This window comes from Lissotriton vulgaris, chromosome 7 (assembly GCF_964263255.1).
Source record: "Lissotriton vulgaris chromosome 7, aLisVul1.2, whole genome shotgun sequence".
Lineage (NCBI taxonomy): Eukaryota > Metazoa > Chordata > Amphibia > Caudata > Salamandridae > Lissotriton > Lissotriton vulgaris.
Window position 1 is genome coordinate 578,181,634 of NC_141695.1, and position 19,050 is coordinate 578,200,683.

General features: G+C 45.4%; 1 protein-coding gene across 5 annotated transcripts in view; it reads left to right on the forward strand.

Moving 5' to 3' along the window:
* Positions 1 to 19,050, forward strand: part of TNRC6C (trinucleotide repeat containing adaptor 6C) — a 948,409-nt gene that overhangs the window by 499,614 nt on the left and 429,745 nt on the right. The window lies entirely within an intron of this gene.

Below are 19,050 nucleotides of genomic sequence, written 5' to 3' on the forward strand. Positions count from 1 at the left end.
ATGGGGTCGTCGAGGTAAGAGACGACGGTATGGCAATGGGAGCCGCAGAGGGCGACTCCAGCGATAAGCACGACCCGGCCGAACCCTCGGGGGTTGAAAGTGACACTGTCTTGTCAAAGGCTCAGGTCGAAGCATCGCCGGAAGGCTTTAGCCAAGATCTTTATGCTCATTCTACAGCCCCGCAAACCGGCTAAGAATATTTCAGAGCCTTCGGTGGGTACGACTTCGAAACAGAAACTGACTAAAGACCAATCGAAACCGAAACTGAAACTGGTCAAACCAGTATTCGTTTCGCAAAGCCTTGTTCCATCAGATCATAAGAAGGCTCGGAGTGTCATTGTCCCTTCGGGGTCACAAACGGGTGCCAACCCAAAGATCGGCACATCCAAAAAGGTGCCACAGGCCCAAGGAGGTGGAGCGGCGTCATCTAAGGCTGCCCTCGGGGGCGCGGACACTGAAGACGGACTTGAGTCGCAGCCGCCCCTCAGCCCGAATTCATATACATCTGTGCAACAAGGTCGTGTTGATCCGGACGGACAACATGACGGCCATGTATTACATCCAGAAGCAGGGAGGTACTCACTCTCCACAGTTGTCCCACTTGGCACAGAGTATGTGGAAGTGGGCCATTCAGAGGACATTTTCCTCATGGCGGAGCACCTCCCGGGCCAGGACAACCAGATGGCGGATCTGCTCAGCCGGCACAGTCATCAGGTGCGCGAGTGGGAGATTCATCCATTGTTGCTGCAACCGTACTTTCAGCAGTGGGGTCATCCAGAAATCGACCTGTTCGCCACAAATGAGAACGCAAAATGCCCAAACTTCGCCGCCAGGTTCCCACACCCGCGGTCTCCGGGCAATGTGATATGGATGAACTGGTCAGGCAGATTTGCGTACGCTTTTCCGCCGGCCCCACTCATACCTCTGGTGGCACGGAAACTCAGACAGCACTCGATGACTCTCATCCTGGTTGCTCCAACGTGGGCGAGGCAAGCATGGTACACCACGTTCCTAGAACTTTCCGCGGTGCCTCATCAAAGACTGCGCCTTACACCCAGTCTTCTCACTCAGAGCCATGGCGAAGTTCAGCACCCAGATCTGCAACAGTTAAACCTTGCGCTATGGCTCCTGAAGTCATAGAATTTGGGTATCTGAATCTGCCTCCTGATTGTATGGACATCATTAAGGAAGCACGACGGCCTACCACAAGGGCCTGCTATGCTGCCAAATGGAAACGTTTTGTCATTTACTGTTCCAGCCGTGACATAAACCCGCTAGATGCATCGACACAGGACATTATTTGTTACCTGTTCCATTTATACAGATGCAATCTGGCATACAGTTCTATCCGTATTCATTTGGCGGAAATGGCGGCTTACTTACAGAACAGGCAATGCCTTTCACTGTTCAGAGTGCCAGCAATTAAAGCTTTTATGGAGGGACTCAAATGAGTCATTCCATCCAGAAGGCCACCTTCACCTGTCTGGAATCTTAATGTGGTTTTGACCAAACTGATGGGACCTCCCTTTCGAGCCTCTCCACTCATGTGAGATACAGTTCCTAACGTGGAAGGTCGCCTTCTTAGTAGCGATCACGTCGCTGAGACGGGTCAGCGAGCTGCAAGCCCTAACCATTCAAGAACCTTTTATACAGGTCCATGCAAATAGGGTAGTTCTACGCACTAACTCTAAATTCATGCCCAAGGTGGTTTCTCAGTTTCACATTAATCAAACTATTGAACTGCCAGTTTTCTTTCCTAATCCTAACTCAGTGGCAGAAAGATCACTGCACACATTGGACCTCAAAAGAGCCCTCCTGTGTTATATAGACAGGATGAAGGATTTCAGGAAGACTAAACAACTCTTTGTTGCTTTCTCACCACAGCACAAAGGCAAACCCATTTCAAAATCCGGTATAGCCAGGTGGATTGTTAAGTGTATTCAGATTTGTTATCAGAAGGCTAAGCGCACACTAACAGTCCCCCCAAGAGCGCATTTCACACGCAAGCTAGGGGCATCCATGGCTTTCTTGGGTAACATTCCATTGGAGGACATATGTAGAGCAGCCACATGGAATAACATACATACATTCACCAAACACTACTGTGTTGATGTACATTCCAAGCAGCAAGCTGCTGTAGGTCAGGCTGTTCTAAAGTCCCTCTTTCAGGCTGCTGCAGCTGGCTCGGGCAACGACCGCTAAGGGAGAAACTGCTATTTAGTCTATGCACAAGATATGAATTTAGCGGCCCACATGCCTCGAACGGAATATGCTACTTACCAGTATGCATCTGTTCTTGGCATGTAGGGCCGCTAACATTCATATCGCCCACCCATCCTCCCCGGTGCCTGTCGCAGCTGTAGCAGTCAGAATTATTTCTAGCATGGTCATCAGGTATTTTATTGGACTCCATCTCTGCCACAATGGCGAAAAACAATCTGAGGATGGAGATGATGCCCATGCGCACTGTAGTCCAGGGGAGGAGCCACCTATCTCGTGATACTTTGAAGACTCTTCCAGGACAACAAGGTGCAATCATCCGGACCCAACAATAGGCGGCGATCTATGCACAAGATATGAATGTTAGCGGCCCTACATGCCAAGAACAGATGCATACTGGTAAGTAGCCTATTCCTTACCTCAGATTTCGACGACGCCGTCTTCGTCGACTATGATGTGATGTTTTTCGTCGACGACAGATCTTTGCTCCTCTTCAGAAGGTGTAGAGGATGATTACTTGATGGTAATTTTCACTCTGGGAGGAGACTTTGAAGGCTCTGGGGTAGCTTTCTTCACTTGTTTCGCCTCTGAAGCAGAACCCTTCTTCTCCTTAGTTTTGTCTGAAGGAGATTTTGAGGGACTGCGCCCTGAAGACCCTGGAGTGGTCTTTTTTGGGGCCTTCTCAGGTATCTCACCTGAGGTATGAGCCTGAGGATATCTGCTCCTTTTTTGAGATCTCCTAGATGAAAATGACTCCTCCTCACTCTCACTTGAGAGGATCTCCTTTCTGGATTTAACCTTCTGAAGCCAGAGTAGTAGTCTTCCCTCAAGTTCTCTCAAGGTCTTATTTGAGAAGGTTTGACATACCTTACAATCCTTTGCTTGATGGTCTGTATAGAGGCAGTATATGCAGTCTTTATGAGGGTCATCTGTATAAAGCCTTTTTTTAGAGTAGGTGGCACAAGCTCAACATAATCCTTTTTTCTCCTGGTCAGGCATGGTAGTTGAATAAAGAACTTCAAATATGGAAAAACTGGAAAAAGAGAGAACTCAAATCCCAGTCAAAGAGAGTATGATTGAAGAGTTTGAGCAGAGCTCAAAGGAGACTCTCTAGCACAACATGCGGTAGAAAATCTGAGGGGCAAAAGGTTCTCTCAAAGGTGTTCTAGAGGGTGAGGAGCTCCGATTGTTTCAGGGAAAAGTTTGGGCCTTTTTGCATACCAAAGGCTATGGGTTGCAAAAGGAAAATGGGCCTAGGCCTCTTTTCAGTTTGCTATACTACTAAGAAATTGCTTTTTTATGTACCAGAGACTCCCGTCTCGACGACTGCGAATGATTCAGGCATGTGAATCAATGAAAGCTTCCAATACTGGAGAACTACAGTTACAGGTAAGTAACTTGTTTTCTTGTGTACTTTACAGTATCAAGAATGTTCTCTGTACATGTCAATCAAGTACAGGTGTATGTTTTTGCAGTGATAAGGTTAGACAGTTTACTGGAATAGATAGAGCTACAATACAATTCTATGAAGGAAAACCATGTTAAGCAGTTTCCAGGTAAGTACTCAACTCACTTCCCAGGCTTCCGGGGTTTAGGACAACACAGGGCAGGATGCCTTTTAGGGTTGGATTTCCTCAGCTGATTCTGGTCAGTGGGACCCTTTGAACAGAGGCTGCAGGAATCGAGGAAGGGTCCTTGAGAGGTCAGCCACCAATGCAGACGGCTTCAGGATCGCCAAGGAGATTTCAATCTCGTGCTGAGTGTTCAGGGTCGCGGATCTGGAGTCCTGAGAGTTTGAGTTTCTTTGTTGAATAATTTCGTGCCCACAGGAGAAGAATAGTTGCTGAAGTCAGGTCAGGTCTATGGAGAGGTGTTGGCTGCAGGACACGCCGGTTTCTTTGAGCAGGGTTGCTGGAGGAGGAGTTGTTGTGGTCCTCTCCCCTGCTGCATGCCTCTTCTGTTCTTCTTTGTAGGTTGTCGTAATTTAAGGACTAAGGTTCAGCGGAGCCCATAAAAACTAAATGTACAAGGCATATGAGCTGTAGATCACACACGTTTGCATAGATCACCATCTGGTGTTGGGTTCGGATGTTTGCACTTTGTTATTGTAGAAGTCTTCGTAGTCATACGATAGGTGACTCCTCCTCTGGTTAGTAGTGCGCATGGGCATCCGGTTCGGATGTAATTTGCTGCATACCTGGTTAATGTCTTTTTCATTCCCATTTGACGCACAAAACTCTAACCGATCGACGGTATTGTTTCGATCGCAATCTCTCTCGGCGCGTATCCAGTTCCAAAGAACTTTTTGAGTGTAGTCATTGACTTGGGCAGTTGGGCCGATCGGCGCCATCAACCAGCATATGTAAAGGAATCTTTAAAAAATGCAAGTGTGCTAAATTCCCACACACACAGATCTCCACGAGATCTGCAACCTTTGTCTCTCGCCATAAACACAGGAGTCGACACTGCCAGGCCTGTGACTCTTTCAGGTCTAAAAAGACCATACGTGATCGCCGGGCTCGCTGTCATGAAATGTCCAGATCAACAGTTTTGGCGTCTTCAAGGCAGGCACTGAAGATCCGGAACCAAAGACAGGAGATGAACAGGCCAGCGTCTCCGAAGCCAACAATTCGGACCTAGAAAACCAGACGATTACCCCAGGTCAACGGAGCGTGAGTACTGACGTAGACGCCCGACCCCAAAAACACAAAAGGCTCTGGTAACACTTTCACCTTCGGGTCTTGGTCGACACAGAGACAAGTCTTCAGAAGCCCTGCCTCCGGGCCCGGCTCCGAGGCCCACAAAGCCTTCAGGCAGCTCGGGATTTAGCCAGCCACACCACGGTGCCGAAAAACCATCATCGGCACCCAAACATAACACCAAGGTCCTGTAGACCCTAGAATCTTCGGCACGAAAACCAAAAGTTACAGACTCTTCGGCACCTAAGCAAATACAACCCAAGTCCTCTGAGCCGAAAAAACCAACTAAATAATCAAACAGAATACCCATGCACACTCTATTATATACACAGTAATGTCAGTGTAGACACTTAGAGCAAAGGAGACAAAGCCTGTTGTGTAAAACAGCAATAATTAAATTCTAGAATCGTTGGTGTGCGGTGTCTTTAATGTTCATGACATGAGAACCAGCAGACACGTGTTTCGTTGCGTACTGGACAATCTTCCTGCGACTCTTCAGGGCTGGGTGAGGATACAAGGGAAAATGATGGGATGTAAGACAAGTTTGTTTGACACATTTCTCCTGGATTAGACCAATACCAAAGGAAACCACAAGACATGTGTGGGAAATGGTGAAAGAAATGGTAGATGGCGTGTTTTTGTGTTGCGATCAAGTGGTATATCCATGGTAAACAGTCGGATGCTCGTACTGTACGGCATGCATGACATGTAGGCATTGAAAGTTGTTCTTATAAATTATTACGATGCCTCCCCCATCTTTGCCGAACGTGGTATAAAGAATATGTATAAGATTACAAGGGTGATCATGGAAATGCATCAGGCAAGGGACAACAAAGGAAACAGGACAATGTATAGTCAAAAAACGTGCAAGTGTTAGAAAATGTGGCGTCTTTCTGAACCCAGATCGTACCTGTACAAAAATAGACTGTCGTGGGAAAATCTGGAAGATAACAAAAAGTGTGCATAATAGTTATCATCCACCGACTTGGCTGGTTTGATGTAACACAGTAGAAAGAAAAAGGTATAAAGAGAGGGGAACCATGCTCACCGCTCTGTCGGTGATAATTCCAACCTGACAGGGCCCTGGTCTGATGAAAAACTTCAGGATGCACTAAAAGATCTATTGAAAAACGATAAAAGAAGCAAGCCCTATGAAGAGCCCTGTATATTGTCGTGGTACGAGGAGTGTGAGCAAAACTGAGGGTCTCTCTAGACCATTACCTCCCCCCAGCTTATCATGTAGGATTTGTACAACTGATAAATAGAGCTGCACAATACCATGGGGTTCAACTCAATTCAGACCCTCTATGGGAGGAATTTTTATTAGAGACATTCTTCCAGGCACAAAAAACTGCAAATACTCTACCTATGCTCAAGGGGATGATTAAACATGCCCCTTAGGTTTTTAAAGATCCTGTCAGGGCTAGGGTGCTTAATCCTAGGATTGATTGTCCGCATAAAGACTAATTCTATGGACATCATCCCCGAAGCGGATACCAGAGATATTAGCGCGAGCTCGAATGCGCTGGGCGAAAGGCTCCATGTAGAGCGCAAAAAGTAGCAGGGAGAGGGGGCACCCCTGTCGCGTTCCCCTAGTGATGGGAAAGGGGGCAGACCTACAACCATTCACCCGCACTACCGCTGTGGGAGCTGCAGAGAGGCACTGAATCCACCGCAAAAAGTCAGGCCCAGGTGATTTAGCCAACTTTAGCTGTGCAATGGCCGATATAACCTCTTCTATTCGGATCTCTGAGTCCAGCGCTTCGGCCGAATCCAGATACAGGGGTGTGATACCGGACGATGCAAGATACTCCGTTATGCTCTCATGTGTTGTGCCCTCCCTCGTATATAGTGATCGATAAAAGTGGCGAAAGATGCCAACAATGGCAGAGTCAGTGGTGTGGGACTTCGCCTGGTGATATTTGATCTCTTGGATAGCGTATAACTGAGCGCGCGCAATCTATGTGCAAGCATCCCACCCCCTTTATCACCACATAAGGTGAATTTGTGTCACAAGCGCAATAAGGCATGTGCCGCTCTAGCAAGATCCAGGTGTTTGAGCATACGGCGAACATCCCGATCCAGCTTACATCAAAGGTCAACGCACTCATTGGAAGTGGCAAATGCCCGTAAACGGGCAAATTCCCAAACCACAGGTGATGCCCCTCCGCCAGACAAAGAATTAAAGCTCCTAGACGCATAAGGTAAAAGGGTTGCACCCCAGGCAGCAAACTTCTGGCGCATTGCTAACTCACAAGCTTTACTTGCAAGGTACGACAGGGCTCACTATGATGGACTTGAAAAACTCAAGCAACATCTCCCAGATGAGTACAAGACCAAAGCAAACAATCTCATACAAGAGGGAAAGTTAATCACGAACACCTCAATAAAATGTGTCCTGGATGCTGCAGATACAGCATCCCGCACAATTAATACAAGCGTGTTATTATGTGGATATGAGTGGCTGCCCATATCGGGCTTTAAGCAAGAGGTGCAGTCTACCATCCTCAATCAACCCTTAGATCAGGAACAGGAACACTTGTTTGGACCTGCTGTGGACACATCTTTAGAAAAGGACACAGATACATCCAAATCCATGGGGGGCTCTACAAGCTACAACTAGTAGAGGTTCCTTTCGTTGCTCCTCTTATAGGGGCACCACAAAGACCACTTGTACAGACACTTCTTCCACCTATAAAAACCCGACTCAAACTTCCCCTAACAGAGGCAAGTTTAGAGGGACTTACAGAGGCAATAATAGGGGCCTAGGACGTGGTTTTAATACCCGCAACTCCCCCACCACAAAACATCGACTTCCCTCCACTCCCGCCAGACCACTCCACTCCGGTCAGGCCAGACTATCACAGTTCCTACCTGTCTGGAATTCCATCACCACAGACAAGTGGGTAAGACAAATTATCCAGTATGGTTACTGCCTGGAACTTACTTCTACCTCCCCTCCTCCTCCCCCACATACCTCCCAAACAACATCCAGTGTCCACAGAACAGCTACCGCTGCTCAAGCAAGATGTTCTCTCTCTCTCTCTCTCTCGCAAAAACATGCAATAGAATCGGTTCCCCTACACCAGCAAGGTACAGGGGTTTACTCTCTTTATTTTCTCATTCCCAAAAAGGACGGCTCTCAGGCCAATATTATACCTCAGACCCTTAAACCTGTACATACAATCCGATCATTTCCACATGGTCATGCTACAACAGGTCCTCCCACTGCTCCAACAAGGAGATTTCCTTGCCACTCTATATCTCAAGGACGCCCACTTCCTCATTACTTTTCACCCTGCTCACAGGAGATACCTATGGTTCATGGTGGACGGACAACATTACCAATTCAACGTCCTTCCATTTGGGGTCACAACAGTACCCAGAGTATTCACAAAATGTCTTGCAGTGGTAGCAGCTCATTTAAGAAGACAACAGATTCATGTGTTTCCTTATCTAGACGACTGGCTCATAAAAGCCAAGTCATGCAGCAGATGTACAACAAACACACAACACAAAACAGCTGCTGCACAACTTCGGATTCACAATAAACCTAACCAAGTCACATCTCCAACCGTCCCACACCCAACAGGATCTAGGTGCACCAATAGATACTTCTAAAGCCCTAGCATATCCCAATCCAGCCAGGATAGCGAGTCTGCAAGCCCTCATAACAAAATTTCAACCGCAACACTCGCTACCAGCTCGAGTGTTCATGCAGTTAATAGGGCAGATGGCCTCTTGCATCTTAATTGTCCCTTTCCCAAGACTCCAAATGCTTCTGTTACAAGAATGTCTAGCACAACAGTGGAACCAAGGTCAAGGTCATCTTACAGATCTGGTGCTGGTAGACATCCGCACATATCGCTCTCTGCAATGGTGGAACACACAAAATCTTTCCAGAGGGCGGCCGTTCTTAAACCCGGTTCCACAAATAGTACTAACAGCAGACGCATCGCTCACCGGCTCGGGAGCTCATCTCTTGAGCCACACCATTCATGGTTTGTGGACCCCTCCACAAAAACTCCTCCACATCAATCACCTGGAGTTACTAGCCATATTTCTTGCCCTAAAGTCTTTTCAGAAAAATCTCCTAGGCAAAACTGTCCTTGTCCAGATGGACAACATGACAGCAATGCACTATATATATATATAAACGGAGGGGGGGAACACACACTCTGCAGCTATCATGCCTAGCACAGAGCCTTTGGAGATGGGCCATTCCTCAAAAGATATACCTCTTATCAGAGCATTTACCTGGGATACACAATCAAATTGCGGATCTGCTCAGTCGTCAACAACTTCATCCGCAAGTTCTTCAGTTTTTTCAAATGTGGGGCCACCCAGACATAGATCTGTTCACCACACATTTAAACACAAAATGCCCAAAGTTCGCCTCCATGTATCCACACCCATTGTCCAAAGGCAATGCGATATGAATGAACTGGTCAGGCAGATTTGTGTACGCTTTTTCGCTCATTCCGTTACTAGTGCGCAAACTCAAGCAACAGTCTCTCACAATGATCCTCGTTGCTCTAACATGGGCCCAACAACCATGTTACATGACACTGCTAGAACTCTCAGTAGTTCTGCTCCAAAAACTGCACCTCTCCCCAAAGCTTCTCACACAGAACCATGGAGAGAGAACCAGCTCAATTGAACCTAGTGATCTGGCTTGTGAAGTCTTAGTTTGGTTAACTCAGTCTCCCACCAGACTGTATGAACATCATTAAAGAAGCTAGACGTCCTATCACTACGGCATGCTTTGCAGCTAAATTGAAAAGATTTGTTATTTACTGCAATAACCCAATCAATCCACTAGATGTTTCAACTCAAAACATTATCTGTTATCTCCTGCATCTACAAAGATGTAATCTGGCATACACATCTATACGATTGCATCTTGCTGCTATTGCAGCTCTCTGACAAAACAGCCAACACTTATCATTGTTTAGTGTACCTCATCAAAGCATTCATGGAAGGCCTTAAAAGAATAATTCCTCTCAGAATTCCACCCTCTCCTGTATGGAATTTAAACGTTGTCCTTACTAGGCTCATGGGTCCCCTATGTGAACCTTTACTTACATTTGAAATGCAATTCCTTACATGGAAACTGGCTTCAGGGATGTGGAATTCTTTTAACCCGACGCCCAGGACATATTGTTTGGGTCCAGGGCAACAAATGTTCATGTGTTTTTGTCCTTGGGATAAGTAGGCCCAACACCCTGCAGCACAAACCCTTAAGCTGCCTTTTTGCAGTACCACATTATGGATCAGAGAAGGGCACTGTCTGCAGTTAAGGTCATATTTGTGTCCATATGTTAATGCTGTTTAACTTGTATTTATGGTTCATTAATTGAATACCTTTATTATTAGGGAAAGAGCTCTAAGTATTTACTTATTATTTATTTATTGAGTTTATAAAGCGCGACAGCTACCCTAAAGGGTTTCCCGGCACTAAAAGAGGCTGTGAGCCAAAGAGGCCAGAGGAGAACTAATAAGCTAGGGAATTACTGATTGAACAGCCAGGTCTTTATCGCTCTACGGAAGCGAACATAGCTGGTCTCTGAACGAATGGTGAGAGGGAGAGAGTTCCAAAGTCTGGGACCTAAAAAGGAAAAGGATCTGCCGCCCATTCTTGCAAGTCTGTATTTGGGTATGCAGAAAAAGCCTTGTGGAACCGAGACATTGTGCCGGTGTATAGAATTTGACAAGCGAATGTAGGTAACGGGGTGCGTTACCGTTTTTTTTATGCATGTAGCTCAAGGTTTTAAATTTTACTCCGCTCTCTACTTTAAGCCAGTGAAGGTCACGTAGGCGTCCCATGATGTGATCAGTTTTGTGACTGCCGCAGAGCAAACATGCAGCAGCATTTTGAACAAGTTGGAGACATCTTGTGACTGCCTTGTTTGCCCCTAGATAAAATACGTTTCCGTAATCCAGCCGGGAGGTTATCAAGGCATTTATTACGGACTTCTGAGTGTCAGGTGACAGCATCCCCAAAATGTTCAACCAACGCAGAATGGTGAAACTGGCTGCCACTATGTTTACCTGGCATTGCATTGTTAAGCCATTATCCACGATCACTCCCTGAGTATGCGCGTGTTCAGATGGTGATGGGGAAGGGTGCCCATCTCTGAAGGCCAGTGCTTAGAACTCCAGAGGTCTTGTTTGTGACCGAGAACCAAGACTTCGGTCTTCTCTCCATTCAGTTTGAGTAAGTTAAGGTTCATCCAATTGGATATTTCTTTAAGGCCTGACTGAAGGAGGGAGGTGGAGGTCTGGTCTGATTGAGATAGGGAAAAAACGATCTGAGAGTCGTCGGTGTAGGTAAACAAAGTAAGCCCAATATCTTGCGCGATACGGCCCTGGGGCGTAACATATAAATTAAAAAGAAGAGGACTCAGGATCGAGCCCTGGGGGACTCCATACGGGGACGCGTGGATTTTGGAGGTGGCCGTGTTGGAGAAAATCTGGAATATCCGGTCTGTCAAAAAGGATGTAAGCCAGTCAAGGGCCAGGCCACTTATGCCCATAGAGGCAAGGGATCTGAGGAGTATGTTGTGAGAGATGGTGTTGAACGCTGCACTGAGGTCCAGTAGGATCAGTGCAGCGGTATCACCTCTGTCTAAAAGATGCCTAAGATTTTCAGTGACGCTGAGAAGGGTAGTTTCGGTAGAGAACCCGGGGCGAAAGCCAGATTGGGTGAAATGGAGTATATCATTGGTCGTAATAAACTGGGCTAGGTGAGAATGGATATGTCTTTCCAAGACTTTAGAAAAAGCTGGGACCAAAGAAATAGGGCGAAAATTTGAAAGAACTTTAGGGTCAGCAGTGGGCTTTAACAGGGGCGTCACCATAGCATGTTTCCAGCAAGACAGAACTGTGGCTTCTTTTAACAAAAGATTGAGAATATCACAGATTGTGGAGAGCTGTGTGAAGTCCAGTAATCTGAGTATGGGAATGGGAAGAGGGTCTGCAGGTGAGCCCGATTTTACTTTGCTCAGAATCTCGAAGAGTGTTTCTGGATTAAGGTCAGGCCATGAGAGTAAAGGAGCATGGATGGGGATAGGGAGGTGACTTGTATCTCTCAGGCCAGTAGCCTGCAATGATGGAAAGCTGCTACTGCTCTGGTCCGATATATCCTGGTAGATATTATCAATTTTCGTGGTGAAGAACTGCGCTAGCTCTTCACATTGATTGCTATTAAGGGGTGGGAGTTTAGCAGTAGTATGAGAGCCCGCAAGTTCTTTAACAAGCCCAAAGAGTATTTTAGATTTGTTGGACCCTTCTGAAATAGTCCTTGCTACATAACTGGCCCTGGTCAGAGCACATGCCGTATGGTAAAGTTTCAGTTCTCTTTTGTAGGCAGAGCCTGTTGTAAGGGAATAATCTTTTCTCTAATTTTTAGCATTTGGACTTGTCTGCTTTTAGCTCGTCATTGAACCAAAGTTCGGGAGATTTATGAGGTTTTGGTTTTTTGTGGGAGAGGGGAAGGCAGACGTTAATGGCCTCGGAGAGCCAGGTGTTTGTTTTAGTAGATGCGACTTCCACATCACCCGACTTGGTCAAGTCGGTGGGGCGATGAGCATCTAAAACATTCTTGAGGGAGGCAATATCTAGCTTTTTCCAGTCTCTTTTGCTGGTAATTAAAGGCACGCTAGGATGGAGTAAGACATCTGCAAGGGTGAGCTTGAATTTAATTAAAAAGTGGGCAGACCAGTGAAGGGACAGTGCGGGAGAGCAGTATAAGTGAGGAAGGTTAGAGAATGTAGGCTCAAGAAGGTGACCACATCTGTGCGTGGGGCCACCGTTATGTAGTGTGATATTCATGGCTGCAAGATCGGCCGTTAGATTTTTACCCGCAGTATTATTAGGGTCGTCTAGATGTATATTAAGATCAACTACAATTAAAAAATTGCTGGAGTTCACAAGTATAGAGGCTACATATTCTGATAATTGGAACGTCCAAGTTTTTGCAGGGCCTGGGGGGCGATAGACCAATAGGCCTGAGAGGGTGAACTTAAAGTGAAGAGCAAGTTTAAAAAGCGCTACTTCACAATTACTCATGGTAATGGGTTCGAGCAGGCATTGAAAGTTGTTCTTATAAATTATTGCGATGCCTCCCCCAATTTTGCCGAATGTCGGCCTTGACAATGGCATAATTGGAAGGCAGAGCTTCGGCGATGTCCAGGCCGGAACTGTCGTGAAGCCATGTCTCGGTGATGAATAAGGCGTCAGGACGCTCGTCATCAAGGAGATCAAAGATCTCTTTTGTGTTTGGGTAGTGACAGACAGTTCAAGCTGAGAAACGTGAAAGTGGACTTTGGGGAGGATAAGCAGCAAGTCGCAAAGCGTCGACACAGTAGGGGAGTCTCCAGGGAAAATGTGCAGTGGGAACTGGGGTGTTGTGCCTCCATGTCAAAAATGCTACAGACCTGGTTCTGAATGGGTCTGAGCTTATGGAGTTGAACAGCAGAGTAGGTAGGATGCACTGTGGCTTTTTGAACAGGGGGTATGGCCCCTGGCCCCGGTTGGGCGCAGACGGGCTTGCATTTGGCGCGCCGCCGGCGCGCCCGCTGCGCGGTCGTGTCAGCCCCATTTTTTAAGTGCTGGGGGGGGAAGACTAGAACGCTCACCTTGGCCCACTCAAGATGGCGGCCGTCCGTCCCCACCTCCCGACGAAAATTTATACAAACATTTAGTCGATTGTGAAACGATTTAAAAACTATTTAAAATCCTAGAAATAGCTGCAAAGTAGAACTGTGTAAAATAGAGCGAGAATAAGGGCAGCTTAATGAAGTTGTCAGCAGGCTCACGCCTCAGGAGCAATCAAGGCTGCGCGGTCGCGTCAGCCCTGTTTTTTAAGTGCTGGGGGGGGGGGAGGGGGGGGAAGACTAGAACGCTCACCTTTGCCCACTCAAGATGGCGGCCGCCCGGGTGAGCGTCTAGTCTTGTTTCCCTCCCTTCTAGCACTTCGCAAAAGGATGAAAGTGCACCTAGGGTTTCCAAATTAATAAAACCTAAAGATCCTTCCTTCCCCCACCTCCCAACGAAAATTAATAAAAAAATTAGTCGATTGTGAAACGATTTAAAATCCTACAAATAGCAGCAAAGTAGAACTGTGCAAAATAGAGCGAGAATAAGGGCAGCTTAATTAAGTTGTCAGCAGGCTCCCAGCTCACGCCTCAGGAGCAATCGAGTAAATGTTGTGAACTTTAACTGCACTACTGACAGTGTTCCAGTATAAAAATGTGTACACACGTTTTCAAAGTTTAGCAATATGAGGCTATGTATAATGATCCCAGTATGCTCTGATTTGATGCAAATATTTGCAGAAGCTCAAAAGCAATATTGATGATTCTTTGTTTTCAAAATAAAACGTTCATAAAAAAATGAAAGCAGGAAAGAAAACATTTCGCTAACCTACTGTAAAATTTCACTTACCATTTCTTTGCAGCATCATTTAGTAACATGTGTTGAAGCATGCTAATATTTCCCAAAAATATTCATCATAATGGAACATCAGTGTAGTTTCAATAGGATTATTAGAAACAAAAATAAACAAGCTTTGGCAAAGCCAGTAGGTCTTAAATTGGTGGTCAGCTTTTTAGTTTTGTCAATGTGTGAATTGTTTTGGTCTCAAAAAGCACATACTGCCACAGTAGTTACTGGCACAGAACAAGACTACTTTGTGTGCCAATATGCTCCTTGTGAAAGAGCAGAGTGCTGTCACTAACAGTGAAGCCAGCCGATACAGAGAGAGCGAGAGAGACAGAATTTTAATAAACGCAAAAGGTCATGATCAACACCAGACCAAATTAGACTCAAAGTGCACCCATGGTATATGTCCTTGCATTAAAAGCATCTATACGGCTTTTGTAAATTCCCAAGAATGTACAGAAGTAGGACAAGAAATAGTACTCTTAGAAAATATTTGTGAACTGCATTTTAGCATGAGCAAAAATGCATGTGTAGATTTGCTCATGCGAATATCTGGGTGTTTTTCAAGTTTACTTTCCTTCTAACCACTTTTTTCCCTACTCTGGAAAAAGGTTTACGTCTGCCATTGTAAGTAGTACATTTCCAAAATGTCTCAGTATGGGAAAAGATCAGAGAAGAGTTGTTAAAAATCCTTAAAACATGCAAGTTAGTAGGTTTGCACAGGCTCAAAAGTGCATTCTAACCCTGGAACTATTGCTTACCACTACCTTCAGCTCCAGTTTGTAGATCTGTGGAAACATAAGGGGATTAAAAGTATTCAAACACTAGTATGATATAAGTCCTGGCACAATCAGAGAGGCTATATCAGAGCTCTTAAATAATGAGATTGCTGCCATAATTTGTCGCCGTACTACATGGCACCAAAGGTACAAGTGGATTTTGTTACAGGACAACTAGATTTATGAAGCAACCTGCCCCATGGACAAGTAGATATTTTATTAGATTACACATCCCTGTGACTTTCCTTGTGGCCATCACATCTCTCAGAAGAGTAAGTGAACTCCAGGCATTAACCATACAAGAACCATTTTTGCAAATACATCACAACAAAGTGGTCTTAGGACAAACCCTAAATTCTTACCTAAAGTAGTTTCAGCTTTCCACCTTGCCCAGTGTGTTGAGCACCCAGTATTTTTCACTCAACCAGACTCAGTAGCTGAACAGGCTCTTCATACGCTTAACGTCAAGAGCTATTCTTTACTACATTGAAAAGACAAAAAGTTTCATGATAACTAAACAAATTTTCGTAGCTTTCTCACCACCCAATAAGAGCAAAAGCTGGAATTGCCAGGTGGGTCGTTAAATGCATTCAAACATGTTACCAAAAAGCAAAGTGTACGTTAACCATTACCCCTAGAGCTCATTCCACACACAAAATAGGGGCATCCATGGAATTCTTTGGAAACATCCCCATGGATGACATTTGCAAAGCCGCAACATGGTCTACACCGCACATTTTCACAAAACACTTCTGTGTAGATGTGAAGGCAAAACAACAAGCTAGTGTGGGCCAGGCTGTGCTAAACACTTTTTCAAACTACTGCAATGCATTTAGGTAGCACCTGCTAACAGGGGAACTGCTGTATAGTCTATTCAAAAGTATGCGATCTACAGCTCATATGCCTCGAACGGAAAATGCTACTTGCCTGTATGCATCTGTTCTTGGCATGTAGAGCTGTAGATCCACATACGCCCACCCGCCTCCCTGGACACCTATGTGTTGCAGTATTATCTTACTTAGATACATTACACATGGACATCTTTCTATTTCTTACTAACTCCATCATCACCCTTCATGGCAAAACAATCTAAGGATGAGGTCGATGCCCATGCACACTACTAACCAGAGGAGGAGTCACCCATCTTGTGACTACAAAGACTTCTACAATAACAAAGTGCAAACATCCAAACCCAACACCAGATGGCGATCTATGCAAAAGTATGCAGATCTACAGCTCTACATGCCAAGAACAGATGCATACTGGTAAGTAACATTTTCCTTAAGGGTGTTACTGAGGTCCGTGGGTAGTAGCCAACAACTGCTGTCCCCTACAATGCCTACACCCTTTGGGTGGACCCTCACTTTGGGGAGAAGGGCACATCCCTGTTCTTATTGGACCTAATTCTCCAATTCAAGTTGGAGAATTTTTAAGAGAATAGTTCACCTCTTCTCCTGGCCACCTTAGGGGTGTTCCAGATCAATGTGGACACTCCTGCTCTGCTTACTAATTTTCTCGCCTATCCTGCCACCAAAAAGTAAGGTTTGGACATAGGGGTGGGCATCTCCACTAGTTGGAGCTGCTCAAATCAGCATAACACAAGGTGAGAGCGTTTGATGCTCACTGCTAAGTGTTGCTTTTTCCTACAAGGGGGAGGTGAGAAGGAACTCCACCCAGAGCAGGCTTTGTTTTTGACCTCTGAGAGCACAAAGGTTCTCACCCCATGAGGTCAGAAACCTGTCTGGTGGTGGTTAGCTGGCAGGGACCAGTCAGCCAATGAACTAGGAGCTGTTCATTTTTCAGGGGGCATCTCAAAGATGCCCTCTGAGTGCATTTTGTAATAAATCCGACACTGGCATCAGTGTGGGTTTATTATGCTGAGAAGTTTGATAAACATTTCAGTCTTCAAAGCCATCATGGAGTTCGTGTTGACAAACTCCCAGCCCATGTACTCAAAATGGCTTCACTGCACTTACAATGTCTGTGAATGGCACAGACACTGTAGGGGCATATTGCTCGTGGAGCTATACCCTCACCTGTGGTATAGTGCACTGTGCCGTGGAGCTTTGAGGCCTGCTAGAGGGGTGAATTACCTATGCCACAGGCAGTGTTGTGCAGGCATGGCACCCAGGAAGGTGACCAAGGGCCAAACAGCCCGAAATGCATAGGATATTACAGTTCGGATGAACAATGATGTTGTCTTTTGATATGCTTTAAATATCAGCAAATAACAAACAACTCTCAAATGAAGTAACCTTAAAGAAAATAAACGTGATAAATTCAAGAAATATACGAAGCACTTTCGTGTGATCATTTTCGGTGTGCCTCATTGGGGATGTACCTGCGGTTCCCGCAAACACAACTTTCAGTAGTACCCAGGAAGGTGTGCCATGTCGACTCTTTTAGTTTAGGTACACCACAACACATATCCTGCAATGCCAGTGTGTATGTGTTTAGTGTTGGGTCCTTTAGGGTGGCACAATACATGCTGCAGCCCTAGCGGACCCTCTCTGATCATAAGGCCCAAGGTACCTCTGGTACCTTATACAAGGGATTTGTATGTGGGACAGAGGCATGCCAAGGTGGTAACAATGTTACAGTTTAGGGAAAGAACACGTGTGCTGGGGCCTGGTTAGCAGGATCCCAGCACATACACAATCAAAGAGCATCATAAATCTGGCAAAATGTGAGGGGGTATTGCAACAGAAACCCACTTTCCTACATCAGACAATCAGTTTCTGAAAATACACCTATTTTTCTATCAAATACCACTTACCATTTTGGGCAAACACTTAATTTTCTAGATTAAAAATATTTTCTGTAAATATAGATTTTTCGTTTATAACATCTTTTAATTTTTAGTAAGTACACAGCGCACAAACATCAGCTTGCATCTTTATCAAGTACTCAAATGTACAAATGCCTCACATGGACAGATTCTGCTTAATATGTCCAGGTATTACAATCATAAGCAATGGATGCTTGCCATAACACAATGGATGTCTGGGATATGCGAATAATGCCCACCATTATACCATAGCCTCCATTGTGACGAGCATTGACAACATAATGGCCCGATGCCCACATTATTATGTGAGATGTGACTATCAGGGATGGCTAAAATTAGATCAGACATGCTCTTAATAAGTCCATGATGGCTGCCATTAGGCTCAAAGCTAGACGAAGAATGCTCAAATTATATAAAGGATGGCTATTCTAATGCCATCCCCACTATTATTCTATGAATGGATACAATTGTGCCCGAGGGGAACCACTTATGATGGGGTATCATATACTTTTGGTGGATAATAACACCAGGCATACCTTTATGGATCGATTCTGTGTATTGGGGACGGACAGAATAGCAGAGACACGCACACAGACACGCATATAAAAATATGCACACACAGATGCATATACTTGAGGCTTTTAATCGTCTCGGCTTTGGATCCAGACCCTGCTCTCCTCAGGTCCTGGATTGATTTTGCACCCATCTCACATATTTTCACTCTGGCTCCTTCAGTCCCACACTTAAGGGAGTCCACTCTTCCCACTGCTGACACTTTTCTTGTCCATCGTTCATACTCCGTGTGACTGATAAAGCAGCCCCTACAATTTGGCTAATCTCTTTTTGACTTTACTAGATTGAGTGGGGACAGAAGGTATTGTGTGACAGACTCTGTGGGCTGATAGTGTTTGAATGTTAACATAAGACCCTGTTACTTGTTTGGCTGTCTGTCACTCTAAGGACGTTGAGATGAACAGTAATGCCTTCTTTGATAAGCACATATCCTCTTAATTACAGCAAACCTTTTTGCGATCACACACAATTATGCGAGGTGCATACCCCAGCTTTTAGTGCTATTTTCTTAGTGCAAAATGCACCTTCATGTTGAAAATGAACCAGA